Source organism: Delphinus delphis, chromosome 11 (genome assembly GCF_949987515.2).
Source record: "Delphinus delphis chromosome 11, mDelDel1.2, whole genome shotgun sequence".
NCBI lineage: Eukaryota > Metazoa > Chordata > Mammalia > Artiodactyla > Delphinidae > Delphinus > Delphinus delphis.
This window is the reverse complement of record NC_082693.1, coordinates 46,699,494-46,717,887: the sequence shown is the minus strand read 5'-3', so window position 1 is coordinate 46,717,887 and position 18,394 is coordinate 46,699,494. Positions and strand designations below refer to the sequence as shown.

The window sequence follows — 18,394 nt, the reverse complement described above, 5'->3', positions numbered from 1 at the left end:
CTTAATGGTTCAATCTAAAAGCATATAGTATAATATAGTTGGGATAAAAGCGATTGTTTTTTGTTCTCATTTTTAAAAATAAGAAAAATTATATTGAGAGGAGTTAGGTAATTTTTCCTAGGTCACCAAACTCTTAGTGGCAGAGTTGAGTTTTAAAATCCAGGCTATTTTCCATTCACTATGCTACTTGCATTATAGCATTCTATTATGTCAATAGGTAGAACTCATTTTTTATCTTTTGACTTAATACAATGTGATTACTCTTTCATGACTTTTTTGCACACTATGTGTATTATTGAACTCAGACTGAAGAGTTTCCATAAGAAATAATTCTATAGTTCTGTAGCAAATAAAATGGGGCAGAGCTTCCAGATGTAATGGAGAAATGTATTTTACAGGTGGGTGGCCTGTGGGGTGCCAAATCACTTGATGTGTGAGTATTAGGATGGGTGTAAAAATGAATTATCTTTGCTTTGTAACCATGGTGTGCCATTCATCTAAATATAAGGCTTCTTAAAACTATTTTCTTCTCTCCATTTTTTTTTCTTTTAAGCATTGGAATGTATTTTTCCAAAATTTCTAAGAAGTATATTAAAAAGCTAGCTTAATTGTCCCCCAATAATCATAAACACTATAAAGCAACATATGTTAATGTCTCTTTATCATAGTCTTTTTAAAATGAGTAGATTATAAAAAGACTTGCACACATCAGAAATATGGGTTTTAATTTTACCTTGATATTTGTCCTAAATAACTATCAAAAAGGATTATTATATACAGAAAAAATTTTTCTGACCTGGCAACGTTACTGTTCATTGGAGCCTCCATTTATATTAGCATTTTAGGTGAAAAAGTAGCCTTAGTATTCAATTCAATTTTAACAATCAAGTCTGGATGCAGTGTATTGATTCAGAATTTTGGAACATCACTTTTCATCATATCATGTTGCAACAAAATGTATTATGGCATGATGAGCCTGGTTTGAATTGTTGATGTGAATAATTACAAGGGAAAAATGATATGGATCAGGACTGTCAGAAGGAAATCCAAAAAGGAAAGGATGTATTTAATGACATCTACAGAAATGGCAGCACCTAATAGACTCTGTTGTGGAAGTGTCAGGCTTTCTGCTTCCTAAATGACGAAAGTAAGAAAGAAGTCTGAGGATAAGATGATTTCGTTCTGAAAGAATGACTCCCCAGGTGCAATGACCTCCCCACATCCCTAGGAGTCAAGCTGTCTCAGAAACTGAGTGTTCATTCAGGGCCAGTAGAGTGATAATATCTCCCTGAGACAGGAGAGATCAAGGTTATATAGATATTTTCAAATGATCCAGAGTCCTTTAACATCAGCTGACTGCCATTCCCAGGTTGTGAAGCAGAAGAAAGATCTAAGTGATAATGTGTGCCTGTGAATTACCGCTCTGTTAATGGTATTCTTGTTAATATGAAATCGAGAAGGCAGATTAAAAAGGCAGGAGTTACAAACTTTTGAGGCAAGCTAATTCCAGCTACTTCTCTGTGAGCCATTCATTTGTTTGTCAAGTAAAAAAGTCACTCTAGTACTCACATTCCTTTGGTATATTCTGATACAACTTTCAATTTACTGAATAACACTATGAGGGAGAGAGGAAGGTTAGGGGAAGGAGGCAGAGGGGGATAGGGAAGGAAGGAGGGAGGGAGAAACCAGAACCTAACCCTCGTTAAAGGCATACTATCTCCATCAGATGTTTTTTTAAAGTATAAAATACTCAGCATTGAACTAATAGACATCAGGAGTTATGGGCAGTAGACCATGATGTCTCGGCCTTATTTTGTAACTTTGAAATGCCACCAAGAAAGTCTTTGGTTCTCACGTTCTTTGCCAAAAATTTAGAAGGTTTAACTAGAATTTGCCTAAGGTTGTGTCTCAGTTATAATAATGATAGCATCGATTACGTGCCAGATTTTATCACACACTATCTCATTTAATGAGTTCTATGATCTCAGTTTTATGATTATGGAGACCTAGGGCAGTTAAACAATTTATCTCAGTTGACCTTATAAAAGAAAGAGTAATAGATAGATTGGATCTTAGGTCTGTCTGGCTCCAAAGACTATGAAAGCTTTACTACCCCAGGCCATTGTACTTTGCAAGATAATAGATACTTATTTAAATGTTGAAATGAATGCTATTTCTCCAATTTTACCTGAAAATATGAAGCTTTACTTTCATAAGGTTATGGGGGTCTCTTGATGAGACAGCTTATGTTAGATCATCAATATTCTTTCCTGGCATAGCATCTGCTTCATAGTATGCACTGAATATCCTGAGTGAATAGAAGAACTGGCTCTGCTGGTAACAGAATAATCCACACTCCCCTCTCCAATCTATTGGATATAGTTGTATTTTACTTCTTCATGAAAGATGATTTCGATTTCTTCATTCTCTCCTAATGTGACTATTGAAAGAAAGATATAGACTAAAATATAGCTTAACAAGTATAAAAAGAGAATACGTGTTTCTTTGCACAAAAACATCCCAAATGACAGACTAGACATGAAGCTTATCATCATCAAAAGACACTCGTTAGCAGATCTTTCAGGTGACCCAGAAGCAGACCTTATTAGGAAAAAAACCCATATACTTTAGTAATCACAAGCTATTCACTCTATATTTTAGAGTATATGCCTTGGAGTCCCACAAAGCAGGCTTCCAAACCTAGTAATGTGACTCTAGGCAAATACATTAGGTTCCTGTTAAGAATGGGCCAAATTATTGCTATTTGTATGTTTGTAATGAGGATTAGAAATAATATGACTAAGTTATTGGCAAATAAGTCCTTAGTAATTGGCATTTACTATGGTGGGAAATGAAAATGTCCTCTTTGGCTTGCTGAGTGAAGAAACTGAGGGTTTTTTTTTTTTTAAATATCATAAATTTTAAGTTTTTCAAACTTTTCCCGTGGATAACTGTCTGGGAATACACATAAATAATATGAGTTATGGGCTTCCCTGGTGGCGCAGTGGTTGGGAGTCCGCCTGCCGATGCAGGGGATGCGGGTTCGTGCCCCGGTTTGGGAAGATCCCACATGCCGCGGAGCGGCTGGGCCTGTGAGCCATGGCCGCTGAGCCTGCGCGTCTGGAGCCTGTGCTCCGCAACGGTAGAGGCCACAACAGTGAGAGGCCTGCGTACCGCCAAAATATAATAATAATAATATGAGTTATATTTTCCAGTTTTATTAATGCTTTTTTTCTCCCACATATATCTTTCAGGGCATGTATTACTTTGAAAAACTAATAAGGATGATTTCTTGAATCTCTTTGCTTTGGAACCAGCTCTAAACAAACTTATCTGTACAGTATCAGCAATTGCACAGAGTAGAACATAGCTAATTATGGTGGTAAGGTATCATCCTGGAAACACAAATGGGGAGATTCCTGGACTGACCTTAGGCAAGTAGTATAGAATGAACTTACTCTAAATAGCCATACAGCTTGAATCAAACCAAACATTATACCTTTGCCTTTGATTTCTTTGGAATGCCACCAAGGCCCTGTTGTTGGAATACTTCTGTGGTTTCTACTAATTAACTTAGTGCTGTAACCTGACTGTTTTGTAACTGGCATTAAAATTGCAAAATCAAAACCCTGAGTGTATACATACAAATTATTCAGGTTAAAAGAAATCCAGCTGGGAAATACAGAGACTCAAATCCCCTTACTAATTTTAACTTAATATAGCTCACAATTTTGAAATAATAGGACAATCTCAAGAGTAATAATGATATACAGCAGCCAACAAGTTTAGATTAATAGCAAAAGTCTCTTTGTTCTTTGGTTTAAACTAGTTTGTAAATATATAAAGAGATTTTTTTTTTTAATTTCAGGTTTTTCTTCTGTATTTCAATTCTTACAGTCTGGTTTAATCAGTGATCAGTCATTGGGTGTAATTCTATATTGTCAAACCCAGGATTGTGGCTCCACAGTATGGACCCATCCACCTTTCCCCATACTTTTAGCCATAGACACTTAGGAAAAAACTCTATCACCTTATCAATTTTGGTCCGTAGGGTGAGGGTATTCAGTAAGACTCTTTCATGTTTCAGTTTCACAAGTAGTATAAAATAATTAAGAGTTATGCACCAGAATTGAATACCTGCACTCAGATGCAATTTGCTAATTTATTTATTCATTTAGCAACTATTTATGGACCAGACACTGTTTTGGACACTGGGGGATTAAATGGTGAAAAAGCCAGAGAAGTCCCTGCCATCATATTTTTTAATATTCTAGTGGGAGGACACAGAAAAAAGCAGAAAATAAAGAACTATGAGGTAAGAGCAGACACAGTGACTGCTGTGATGTGAAGAAGGTATTGTTTGTCAAATTAGATCAATTTACTAGCTCTATCACTTTTGAAAAGTGATTGAACATGTCTAAGTAACTGTAAAAGGTAGATAATGTTACAAAATTCATAGGACTGAAGTGAAACAGTACACATAAAGTGCTGAACTCAGTGGCTGATATATAGCAAGTGCTCAAAAAAAATCTAAGCTGATAGAGGGAGACTTTTGCAACGTAGTAAAGACTATCTACAAGAAACCTACAGCTATTATTAAACTTAAAGGTGTGAAACTCCAGTCTTTCCCACAAATATCAGGTACAAGACAAGGATGTTCTCTCTCACCACTCCTTTTCAATGTTGTACTGGAAATCCTTGCTAATGCAATATGGCAAAAAATAAAATAAAAGGCATACAGATTGGTAAGGAAGACATAAAGCTGTCTTTGTTTGCAGGTGACATGATCATCTGGAGAAAATTCAAAAGAATTGACAAAAAACCTCCTGGAACTAATAAGCAATTATAGCAAGGTTGCAGGATACAAAGTTAATATACAAAAGTCAATTGTTTTCCCATATACTAACAACAAACAAGTGGAATTTGCAATTAAAAACATAATACCATTTACAATAGCATCCCCCAAAATGAAATACTTACGTATAGATCCAACAAAATATATACAAGATCTATATGAGGAAAACTATAAAACTGATAAATGAAATCAAAGAAAAACTAAATAAGTGGAGAGATAGTCCATGTTCATGGATAGGAAGACTCAATATTGTCAAGACATCAGTTTTTCTCAACTTGATCTATAGATTTAATAAAATCCCGATCAAAACACTACAAAATCATTTTTTTTAAGATATTGACAAACTAACTGTAAAGTTTGCATGGAGAGGTAAAAGACCCAGAGTAGCCAACACAATATTGAAGAACAGAGGTGGAGGACTGATGCTCCCTCACTTTAAATCTATAGTAATCAAGACAGGTATTGGAAAAAGAATAGATCACTAGATTAATAGAACAGAATAGATATTGAAGAAATAGACCAATAAATATAGTCAACTGATCTTTAACAATGGAGCAAAGACAGTCTCTTCAACAAATGGTGCTGGAACAACTGGACATCCACCTGCAAAAAATGACTCTAGACACAGACATTACATCGTTCACAAAATTAAACTCAAAATGGATCATAGACCTAAACGTAAAAGATAAAACTATAAAATTGCTAGAATATAACATAGGATAAAATCTAGATGACCTTGGATATAGTGATTTTTTTTTTTTAGATACAACACAAGACATGACATGAAAGACGTGGAAGAAATAATTGATGAGCTGGACTTCATTAAAACTAAACACTTCTGTGTGAAAGACAATACCAAGAGGGGATTCCCTGGTGGCGCAGTGGTTGAGAGTCCACCTGCCGATGCAGGGGACACGAGTTCGTGCCCCGGTCCGGGAAGATCCCACATGCCGCATAGCGGCTGGGCCCGTGAGCCATGGCCGCTGAGCCTGCGCGTCCGAAGCCTGTGCTCTGCAACGGGAGAGGCCACAACAGTGAGAGGCCCGTGTACGGGGAAAAAAAAAAACAAAAAACCCCAAAATAGATGATAAATAAGCATGTTAAAAGGTGTTCCATATCATATGTCATCGAGGAAATGTAAATTAAAACAACAATGAAATACCACTACATACCTAGTAGAATGGCCAAACTCTGGAACACTGACACTGCCACATACTGGTGAGGATATGGAGCAACAGGAACTTCCATTTATTGCTGACAAGAACATGAAATGGTACACTTTGGAAGACTTTTTGGTGGTTTCTTAAAAATGAAACATACTCATACCATATGTTCCAGCAATCATGCTCCTTGGTATTTACCCAAAGGAGTTGAAAATTTATGTTCACACGAAAATCTGCATATGAAAGTCTACATCAGCTTTACTGATAATTGCCAAAACTTAGAAGAATCAAGATGTCCTTCAGCAGGTGAATGTATAAATAAACTGTGACACATCCAGACACTGGAATATTATTCAGGACTAAAAAAGAAATGAGCTATCAAGCCAGAAAAAGGCATAAAAGAACCTTAAGTATACGTTACTAAGTGAAAGAGGTCAATCTGGAAAGGTTACATATTGTATGATTACAACCGTATAACATCTGGAAAAGGCAAAACTATGGTGACAGTAGAAAAGATCAGTGGTTCCTAGGGGTTTGGGGAAGGGAGACATGAATAGGTGAGCACAAGGATTTTTAGGGCAGTAAAAATATTCTGTATGGTACTATCATGATGAATACATGTCATTATATATTTGTCCAAACTTATAAATATACAAAGGCAAGAGTGAACCCTAATGTAAACTGTGGACTTTAGGTGATTGTGATGTAGGGTCATCAATTAAAACAAATATAAACTCTAGTGGGAAATGTTGATAGTGGGGGAGTCTATGCATATGTTGGGGCTGGGGGTATATGGGCAAAGTACCTTCCTCTTAATTTTATTGGAAACCCAAATCTGCTCTTAAAAAGTCTCTAAAAAGCCATGCTCTTAAAAAAGTCTCTAAAAAATTCATTATTTACATTTATTCCACAAATAAAGAAAATTATTTACGATGTCAAAACACTATTTTAGGTGTTTCTGAGTATGTAATAGAAAACAAAGCAAAAACAACAACAAAATACCCTGCCCATAGGGAATTTACATTTTAGTACACATGATTTTATTAGGTTGAACCATGTGATTACTATTTAATAGATTATAAGCAGTTGAATAAGGACTTGTTCAAATTGTAGTTTCTCACAACTCTGAAGTAGAGGAGTGGATACCCCATTCATATTTACAAAATATTTTAAGTTATTAATTAAAGAGTAAATCAGAGATCTGAGTGTTGAGGTATATATGAATGGCCTCTCAGTGTTTTTGAGCAGGGTCTTATCTTTATAGTACAAAACAGTATGGACTCCCACATGATAAATTTGTAATTATTTATTCAATCCATAGACACCCATATTTGAAGATCATCTAATAAAAATGTACCTTTTCTCAAAATTAATTTTGGTTTTAAAAATATGTTATGAAATAATTTCTGGACATATATGTACAATATAACATTGCAGCCAACTTAGGACAGTTTAAATGCAAAATTAACTTACATTTAAAGGAAACAAAATGATAGAAATTACATTATCAAAAGATAAAATTTGGCTTTCTTAAAGTAAAATAGTGTTCTGGATCCAGGAGCAGTTCCTGACATCTACCAGGGTCCAGGTCTAAGGGACTGGTTTCTCGCATTCATGGCTAAGGGCATACACTCTGGAGTTGTCCAGCTTTGGTTAGAATACTAGCTCTACCATTTGCTGTCTGTGTCCCAGTGGAAAGTCAGTTAGCCTTTCTGTGCCTCAGTTTCTTCACATGTAAAGTTGAGATAGTGCTAGTTTTTATGTTAAAGCTTTCTTATAAAGTTTGAACAAATTAAAGTGTTTAGAATGGTGCTTGGCACATAAATGCTATCTGTTTAACTCTTGTTATTATCATATTAGTATTCATCACAACTTTTGACTAGTGGCCCAAATAACATTGTAAGATGCTGTAAAATGCTAAGAATAGTGCTTGACACAGAAAGTTTTATATAACTCTTGATTATTAGTATCACAGCTATTTTTTTATTGTCATTAATGGTATTACTAGTATTCTTCTCTTGGTTTGGAAAAAATTCTCTGGTGGAAAATACGGTCTCTCTGAAAGGAGCATGGCTTGATCTTGAGGGGTGGCGTATAGAAGGAAAACTTGACTACTTTGGCAGTATTAGCTAATTCTCAGAAAGCTCACCTACATAGTAAAATCACATTACATTTCAACACTTAGGAAAACTAAACCTGATTTTTTCACTTCTACAATAACCCCATGAGATATTGCAAGGAGGTATTTTCTATGGTGTGTTAACTTTTTCAATTGCCACTTTGAGAAAAATATATTATCAATTGAAGAAATACAGTACCATCTTCCATCTATGTATTCAAATTAACAGTTCATGACAAGCTCTCAAATATCTACAAATAACTAAAGGTCATAATTGTTCCTATTCTATTATTTTTTTTAAATAAATTTATTTATTTATTTTTAATTTTTGACTGCGTTGGGTCTTCCTTGCTGCGCTCGGGCTTCCTCTAGTTGGGGCGAGTGGGGGCTTCTCTTCGTTGCAGTGCACAGGCTTCTCATTGCGGTGGCTTCTCTTGTTGCGGAGCATAGGCTCTAGGCATGTGGGCTTCAGCAGTTGTGGCATGTGGGCTCAGTAGTTGTGGCTCACGGGCTTACTTGCTCTGCAGCGTGTGGGATCTTCCCGGACCAGGGCTTGAACCCGTGTCCCCTGCATTGGCAGGCAGATTCTTAACCACTGTGCCACCAGGGAAGTCCTATTCCTATTTTGGAGATGGGCAAACTGAAGCTCAGAGAGGCTACTTGGTTTGATTGACTAGAATAATAAATTTGAGGGTGCTGAGACTAAAACCAAGATCCTTTGCTACCTAGTCTTTTATTCGTAGTGAACAACAGGTATTTAAGGAATCTTCTCTAGGGAATTTAATCTCATTTGAGAAATAGGGGTTCCCCCCACCCCGTTTTTTCTCTGCTGACTCAGCAAGGTGAAGAGGAAAAGGCACAAAAGAGGACAGTGCATTTGATAGAAATTAATTCTTTGCAGTAATGACTGTCTCAGTCCATAGACTGGGTGGTTTATAAGCAACAAAAATTTATTTCTCACAGTTCTGGAGGCTGGGAAGTCCAAGATCAAGGCCGGCATATTAGGTATATGATGACACCCCTTCCCGGATCATAGATGGTCATGTTCTCCCTGTGTCCTCACAAGGTGGAAGGAATAAGGGAGCTCTCCGGCATCTCTTTTATAAGAGAACCAATCCCATTCATGAGGGGCTGCCCTTCCACTGTCTGGATTGACATTACAATTGAATTGACAGTATTCATTCATGAAATAAATATTTATAGAGGGCCTAATGTGAGATAGACTTCTGTTTGAAAAGTTGAAACTAGATATTCCCACTGTGCCTCACACCCCACTCATTTTCAGTTCTGTGAAAGTATAAGCTGCTTTCTTCCTCAATCTTTCACAAATTCTCATCTACAAATTAATTTGTTCTATTTCTCTGTTTCCCTTTATTCCTACTCTTTCCTCTGCATGTCTGGGGTTTTTACATAGTAAGTAAACTACCTTACATTCTCAAACTCTCTAGAGAGTACTCTCTTCTTTTCCAAACTTACCTGAACTTGGTTCACCTTCAGGTCTAATCTTGCTCTGTAACCACCCAGGGTGTAGATGTTCATGCAGGGATAGGCTCCATGGGTGTAGGATCACCATTTTTCTTACCCTTCTATTACCTTTTCACGTTCTTTTTCTTTTTTTTAATTTTAAAAAATTTTTTGGTTGTGTTGGGTCTTGGTCGTGGTGCGTAGGCTTCTCACTGTAGTGGCTTCTCTTTTTGCGGAGCATGGGCTCTAGGCACAGGGCTTCAGTAGTTGTGGCTCGCGGGCTCTAGAGAGCAGGCTCAGTAGTTGTGGCGCACGGGCTTAGTTGCTCCGCGGCATGTGGGATCTTCCTAGACCAGGGATCGAAACTGTGTCCCCAACATTGGCAGGCAGATTCTTAACCACTGTGCCACCAGGGAAGTCCCTACATCTTTATTTTTAAAAATTCATCTTCATTTGGAGATTGTATCATCTGGTTCAATGCAGCATAAGCTGTATTTTTTTAATCAAAACCAGATAATTTAATAGATATAAATTGATATTAGCTCATTTTATATTTATATATATTCAGATAGACAACTACAAAGGACAGCCAATTAAATCATTTTTCATTTTAAAAAATGTATTAGAACTGAGTGTAACATATAATAGTACAGTCAGAAGACCATATCAATAAATTCATTCCAAAGACAAAATAACTCACATATTCCACAGATAAAATCACTATCTTGCAATTTTTTTGTATTCATGAAAGTTTCTTGCTTAACTAAAATGAATTTGTTTTAAAATACAGTCAGTAAATATTAAAAGATTAACAAACCCAAAGTCATATTAAGGGTCATTGGAAGAATAAATTATAGGTACTTGGACTCTTGCTATCGGATGCATGTGGCAAGTAGCAAAATAACGAGAATATCTTCTCCTAACAGTAACTTAATAACTCCTAATCATGCTGACTTCTGTTTGGTTTTCCCTCTCTGAGCACACAGTCAGCACACGGTCCTCTATACTAATGGAGAACAGCGTTAACATCCCTAATACAGAGCAGATGGCCATTCCCTTGGGAGTTTTCTTGCAGTCACAGCAGTAGCAGTTTCCAAGCATTGGAGAATGACGGAAGGAAGGGAGGGTTGGAGGGAGGGAGGGAGGAAAGGAAGGAAGGAGCTAAACACTAGCTCCAGAAAAGTAACTTAAACTTTCTTCCAGCAACTTTAATTTCTGAGCTCCAAATGCCCTTTATGATCTCTTATTTTGATTGCCTTGATTTAACACAATTTACTGAAAAATGTATTTTTGCCAAGTGGTAATAAGTGCTATGGAACATACTGCTAGGGAGGATGAGAGAAGAGAAAAGCTACAGGAACTGAATAATTATCCCCAAACTATTAATTCTGTAAAATCATGGAGAACGTCTATTTTATTCATCAACATACCTTACATAGAACTTAGTGCCTAGACATTGGCGGTGCCTAGTAGAGATTTGGTGAATGAGTGAATGAATAAGAAACAATGTCAGAAGGGACTGGGAATGTCTGGATAACTCAGACAAGGGTCAAACATTTAGTCACATGCTACTCACCAATCTGAAAGCTCTAAGAAACAGGTAACAAAGAAAGCCATTACATATTTAAATAAGGCTCAAACATGCCCTTGTCAGTGAAATGACAGCAGTGCAGCTGGCAGTCTGATATTAATGCACTTGTGGGTGAGAAGGACATTTACAGTTATTTCCTCCTTCCAGTTACATGGAAAGGTCCTAGTAGATACCAAGGGCAGGGCTACTATATCCTTCAGAGGCAGTCTCCTGAATGCAGTCAGGAAGAAAAATCCATGCTATTAAGCATGTACACCAGTAAATTGTTACCACCAAATTTGTCATGCCTGCTTCCTCCTGGAGATTTTAATCCCAAAATATTTGCATTAATTTCCACAAATTGGTTCCTGATTTGACAATTTTTCACAGAGGTTATTTCCCCCACCGCTGGTGAGCTGGGGAATAGCTAGGGAGGGTTAAGTTATGTGCTTTAAGACACGTGGCTCTAAGATTTTTCTATTTGTGCAGTGGAAAGGATTTGAAATTGATGGCCTTCATCCAACTTCCTACTTGTATCTCTCCTGGGTAGATTATGGATACTATTTTTAGATCCTTCCCTTCTCTGTTTTTTTTTCTTTTTTCACTGCTGCAACTTAGGATGTCCATCTTTCTCTATAACTCTTCAGGGCTTTTCTGAAGGTGTACTAAATTTACACTATAAATGGGATGCTTCTGAGAAGGCTGTAGGCTGTTATGGTGTACACATTTAATCAGCATGTCTATCTTTTAGATCATCATTCTAAGAACTGCACTGCATGAATTATATGTTAATCTTACCTGGGATCAGAATGTTTAGAAGAGAGTTACTGTGAAGTGAAATCAAATCAGCTGTTTATTATTAGTCTTTTTATTGGTGTGTTCAGAGGAGTTGGAGTTTTGATTTTTGTTTTATATTTTTTAGAAAGAACAAATCACTTGAAGCATAAACACTATTACTGTTATGTTTACACAGGTTATGCTTATTTTAGAACACTGCATCCAAAAAGGTATTTTGCAATGTATTGAAAAATTAAATGATTCACTATGCAATTTTTATAGTTTTAGTTTAATATTTTTTTAACTAATGCTATTTATGGTTGAGCAAAGTAGGCTATACACAGACTGCATACTTACTTCACACATAACTGCAGAAGCTATATCTAATTTTATCCCTTTTTTCTTTTTTCCCTAAATAAGTATTTTAAAACATACAGTTCACATACCTGTATCTCATTTGCCCTATTTCCAAAAGCTGCCCAGCTTAGTGTCAAAGGAGAAAACCTAAATGTGAATAGTACACATAGGCTTAGGAAGTTCTCTTAGAGAAAAATCCTTAATTATAGAAGAGGAATTTCCTAAAAAAGATTTTTAGGTAGCAGATATTTAGGGAGCACTTATAAGATACCACACATTATTTTTAGTGTTTTATAAGGATTATTTCATTTAAACCGTACAACGGTACTTAGTGGTAGGTCCTTCCATTATCCTTATTCTTCAACTTGAAAATGGTACCTGGAGCCCAGATCCAGATCCTCAGTTGCTCAGACTTCTCGTCTCCAATCATGATTTCTTCCACCTTCCTTCAGCTACCCACTCCCCTGATTATACCTCTGATTTTCATCATCACAAATCACGTCTGAAAGCTCAAATTCAAGTATCCCATTTTTTGACTACAACCTCCTATTCTTCTAACCCCTCTATGCTGACTCTCCAATTTCATTTCATAATAGTCTATATTACAATAGAGGGAGTAGCATGACACTGTGCAAGGCTAATATACAAATTCACAAAGTGTTTCATATTTTCATGTTCATGAGTTGAACAATTGAATATTAGAATTGTATCAACTGTCTCCAAATTTATATATAGATTTATTGGATTTATTGCAATTATAATCAACATACCAAATACTTTTTTTTTTAGGAACTTGAAAGGAAATTCTAAAATTTGTGTGGAAATACAAAGGGCCAAAGTGTCTAAAACAACTTGAAGAAAAAGGTCAAGGTTACAGGACTTGCTCTACAAATATCATACTAATTATACATATACAGTAATTGAGAACTAGTAAAAGGACAAAGATATGAATGAAACAGAATAGAAGCTCAGAAACAGACCACACAGATATGAACATTTGATTTTTAGTAATGCTAGTTTTGTAAAACTTTGAGGTACATAGAGATCTTTGCAAAAAATATTGTTGCAAAAACTAGTTATCCATAAATAAAACACAAAATTAAATGAACCCTTATATCACCTAATACACATATGTGCGCACACACACACACACACACACACACACACACAATTCCAGGTGAATTACAGACCTAAATGTGAAAAGCACCAAATAAAATTTCTAGAATACAGCTGGCCCTCTGTATCCACAGGATCTGCAGTTGATTGAATCTGTGGATGTGGTACCTGCATGTATGGACGGCTGAGGGTACTAAGCTGTTTTATATAAGGGACTTGAGCATCTGTGGATACTGGTATCCTTGTGGGGTCCTGGAACCAATCCCCTGCCAATACCAAGGGACAACTCTCAATATACTGGTAAATATTGGTAGTCTTTCAATATAATCTTTAGGAGTTTGGGCATAGAGAGTGATTTATTAAGCAAGATACAAAAAGAATTAGGCAAAATAGAAAGACTGATAAATGGACTACATTAAAATTAAGAACTCACGTTCACCAAAGGATGTTACTTAAAGAGTAAAGGATATAAAAATAGTATCCATAATCTACCCAGAAGAAATAGAAGTAGGAAGTTGGATGGGGACTACCAATTTTAAATACTTTCCACTGTGCAACCTACAAATAGGAAAAAGTTAGATAACTTTAATCAATGTAATCAGTGAAATCTCATATTCAGAATATATTAAAAATTCTTAAAATGCAATAAGAAAAGGGCAAAATGAGGAAAAATGTGCAAAATTCTTAAAAAGCACTTCAAAAAATGCTCAATCTTACTAGTAAACATAGAAATAAATGCAAACTAAAATCACAATAAGATATAACTCACTGATGAGAAGAATGGCAAAAATTCAATAGTGTGATAATAGCAAGTGTTGACAAGCATATAGATCAACAGGGATTTTCACAGTTTGCTGGTGGAAGTGTAAACTGTTAAGATCACTCTGGAAACAATTGGCCATATTTAGTGGATCTGAAAGACAGACATAATATGACACAGCCTAATTCATGGGCACCCATAGAAATGCTTGCATGTGTTCACTAGGGTACATGTACTAGAAGATTCATAGTTCAAAGCTACAAACGACCAAAATGTCCAACATCTGTAAAATAAATTATATTCATATGATTAAGTGCTAAACAGCAGTGAAAATAAACTGCAGATGCATACAAAAACATTTATGAATCTTAAAAACATAATGTTAAGGGAAAGAAATTAATACAGTTAAGAAAAGTACTGTATGATTTCATTTATATAAAATTCAAAATCAACAAAGTTAACCTTTTCTTTCTGATATACATTTAGGTAGTAAAACTCTAAAGTAAGGAAGGGAAGTAAATACTATAAAATTCAGGATAGTTATTAATGGAGGAAGTAGGAAGGGGGATATTATCAGGAAGGTCTCTGTAGGAGACTTGTAGGGACCTGCTGTGTTCCATGTCTAGACCTCAGTGGGGGTTACAGGGTGTTTGTCCTCCATCAGTTTGTTAAACTGAGCATTTATGTTTTCTTATCTTTCTTATTAGTAAAAAATAAGATGTAATTATATTAAAACAGTTGGATAAGCAGATACCACAGTTTAATGTTTCCAGACAACTCTTTGAAGATAGGGTTGAAAGAGTCAGAAGGATGAGGGAGAGGCTCCCAATAGTGATAATATTTGAACATATTCACTAGTCAATGAAAGCAAAAAATGTAAAACTGAGCAAGGTAAAAAGAGAAAGAGGGTTGAAGCTTGGACCTAGAGAAGATGAAAGAAGCTTGGATCATTCACATTCAGGGTGCCACCCAGATTCAAATGGCATGTTCAAAAGGGTTTACTTGAAAGGGATGGAGCATCTACAGAGATGTGAACAGGATTAAAGGAACAGAAGGACTGGTGAAGCACCCAGGGACTTGTAAAGCAGGAAGTCTTTACAACCTCTTGGCCTGAGGGGGTCCGGGGTTTGGGGGATGAATGGTTTAGCCAAGTCCAAGTGAGAGCTGAAGCAGAGGAAGAGGGTTACCCATAGGAGCTAAGCAAAAGGCAGGTGTAGGGGAATAAATCTCCTGGTATCTTCTTCCTCCCACTCTCTAATTTCCTTTCACTGCTTGCCATTTACCAAACCGAACTAAAAATCAGAGCGTGTGAGTGGCTAAGTGAGTTAGTCTGAAGGGGCTAGTCTTCAGTAACTCGGAGCAGGGCAGAGGAAGGCAGAGAAATCACGTACGGATTGGGAGGAGGAAATGTAGAATAACAGCACAGGAATGTTATTTGCAGAGAAAACGTAGTTCAGAAAGGATGCTTCTTAGGGAAAAAGAACTATAGAAACACATGGGTAATAATTCAGAGACAATTGTGGCACAAGGGAAAGATAGTTCAGGGAGCTCTTATCTGATGACCGTAATCTCAATAAAGTCAATGCAGGGTTGTCTGCTTGTAGGAAAGAAAAACAGGCGTTGATCAGACCGTTTGAGAAGATTAGAGGGAATTTGAAATTAGTTTGGTGGGAAATTTAGTAGGAAGTCAATTAGGTATGGATAAAAGAACTGCTAAGTTGCACAGAAGGCAAGTGAATTTTTCATATGATGACACTTTCTCCATTTCAGTGTTTAAGCAAATATTAATCAAAGCTGCTTATACAGAAATCAAAATAAGTTTTCTTTATTTAACTGCTTCTAAGGCAAAACACGTGTTTTGAGGGCAGGAATTGTGTCTTATTCATACCTCTTTCCACACCTCCTTTCCTCCCTCACCGCATTACAGGCACTGAACACATGCATACTTGTGCATGCATACACTCACATAAACAATCTAACACAATATACTTGAGATTTTCCTAATCAGGATAGGTATATCTTACCTTAATCTATTGAAATTAACTTAATACAAAAATACATATATAAAGAGTGTTGGGGGCTTCCCTGGTGGCACAGTGGTTGAGAGTCCGCCTGCCTGATGCAGGGGACGCGGGTTCGTGCCCCGGTCTGGGAAGATCCCACATGCCGCAGAGCGGCTGGGCCCATGAGCCATGGCCGCTGAGCCTGCGCGTCCGGAGCCTGTGCTCCGCAATGGGAGAGGCCACAACAGTGAGAGGCCCACGTACCGCAAAAAAAAAAAGAAAAAGTGCTAGGTAGCATCAAAATGTCACATATCCCCATTCAGTAATCTTAGGTAAGTTATTTGACTATTCTGGGTCATGGTTTTCTCATCTAAACATTTAAGTAGTTGGGTTAAATGATCTCTTTGTTATCTTTAATTCTAACTTAAGTGGATCCTGTGCACGATCCTTAAAGAGCACTTTTCATGTGAGCAACCATAATGGAAAAAATGTCTTTTCTGTCACAGTATACTTATTATTTTTAGAAATATTATCAACAACTACAAAACTCTACCAGACTAGACATCGAACGCTTCACAATGCAGCTTTGGCTAATCAGCTGATGTAAAATTAAGACTCAAAGCTATAGCATCTTTGTGGTTTCACCAGGCTAGAGTCTTTTGGCAATATTCTCTTGAATGATTCTTAGTCTCCACACATGCAGCACGTCACAAAGAACCATGGCAAGCTCAAAACTGTGTCCATTGGTCAATGTTGAGAGCTCAGAACTTTTAACATATACATTTTTTTTATTCTATTTTTATTTTTTATAATTGTAAAATGCACAGAACTTAAAATGTGCAACTCAGTGGCACTAAATACATTCAAAATGTTGTGAAACAACATGATTATCTGGTTCCTGAACCTTTTCATTACCTCACATGGAAACTCCATGCCCATAAGCTGCTACTCCTTACTCCTCTCTCCTCCCAGCCCCTGCAAACTGCTCATCTGCTTTCTGTCTCTATGGATTTACTAATTACGGATATTTCCCCTATATGAGATCATGTAATATGTGACCTGGTTTCTTTCACTTAGCAAGTTTTCAAGGCTTATCTATGTTATAGTAGGTATTAATATTCCAGTTCTTTTTATGCCTGAACAATATTCCTTTGTCTGTATATGCCACATTTTGTTTACTTACTCATTGGTTGATGGACGTTTGGCTTGTTCCCATCCTTTGGACTATTGTGAATAATGCTGCTGTGAACACTTATATACAAGTTTTTATTTGAACACCTGTTTTCAATTATTTGGGGAAATTCTTAAGAGTAGAATTGTTGAGTCATATGTCTAACTATGTTTAACTTACTAGATATTGCCACACTGTTAATCAACAGTAGTTGCACCATTTCACTTCAGTACATGCATTTTTAAATATAATTCTCAAAACATCCCTATGAGGTGGTAAGATTATTATGCTAATAAGATGGCTGAGGGCTCGAGAGCCTAGGTAACTTACTTGCCCAAAGTCACCCCCTATAATTTGTTGGCTTCCTGACTAAACTTAGAGCTCATCAAACATTAGGTTGAGTCCATGAAAACACAGACAAGAAGAATCTCTGATTTATATGTTTTCTCCTGGGCTATGAAGACAACTTGTAGCTTTATTTTGACATTTATTTTGTTGTTGTAAACTGAATTAAACATTCCCAGTCAAATTTCCTATATCCTCTTAGTTTGAGTCACTTCCTGTTACCAAATTGGGCCAAAGTTGTGTGGATAATATAGTGCACCTATTCATTCATTCATTCATATGCAACAAACATCTTACAACCTTGCAGCGTAACAGCTGAATATTCACTCTTAAACTTTAATACAGTTCCACACTCTTTGCTCTAAAATTTTTACCTAATTTGAAAAACAAGAGAGTAGTTGTGATCTGTTTCTTTGTTTAAAAGGAGAACCTACTGATTTTAGAAGGAAGGAAATATCATTGAGACTAAAATGCAGACATCAAGATGAATGTTGTCATTCTAGACGCCCAAGCTTCAAAGTCACACTGTTGTATTATTAAAGATTAAAGTATCTGCAGGCCACAGTGCAGTATTCTATACGAATTTCCCCTTATAGAATTCCAGAAGTCTCTGAGTGTCACTTGTGGACACTTCCTTTATGTGTCCCCCGCTTTATATATGAACTTCAAACATCCTTAGGCACATTAAAGAATT

General features: G+C 36.5%; 1 long non-coding RNA gene across 1 annotated transcript in view; it reads left to right on the top strand.

Moving 5' to 3' along the window:
* The window catches only part of LOC132433837 (uncharacterized), a 135,760-nt gene that overhangs the window by 73,275 nt on the left and 44,091 nt on the right, over nucleotides 1-18,394 (top strand). The window lies entirely within an intron of this gene.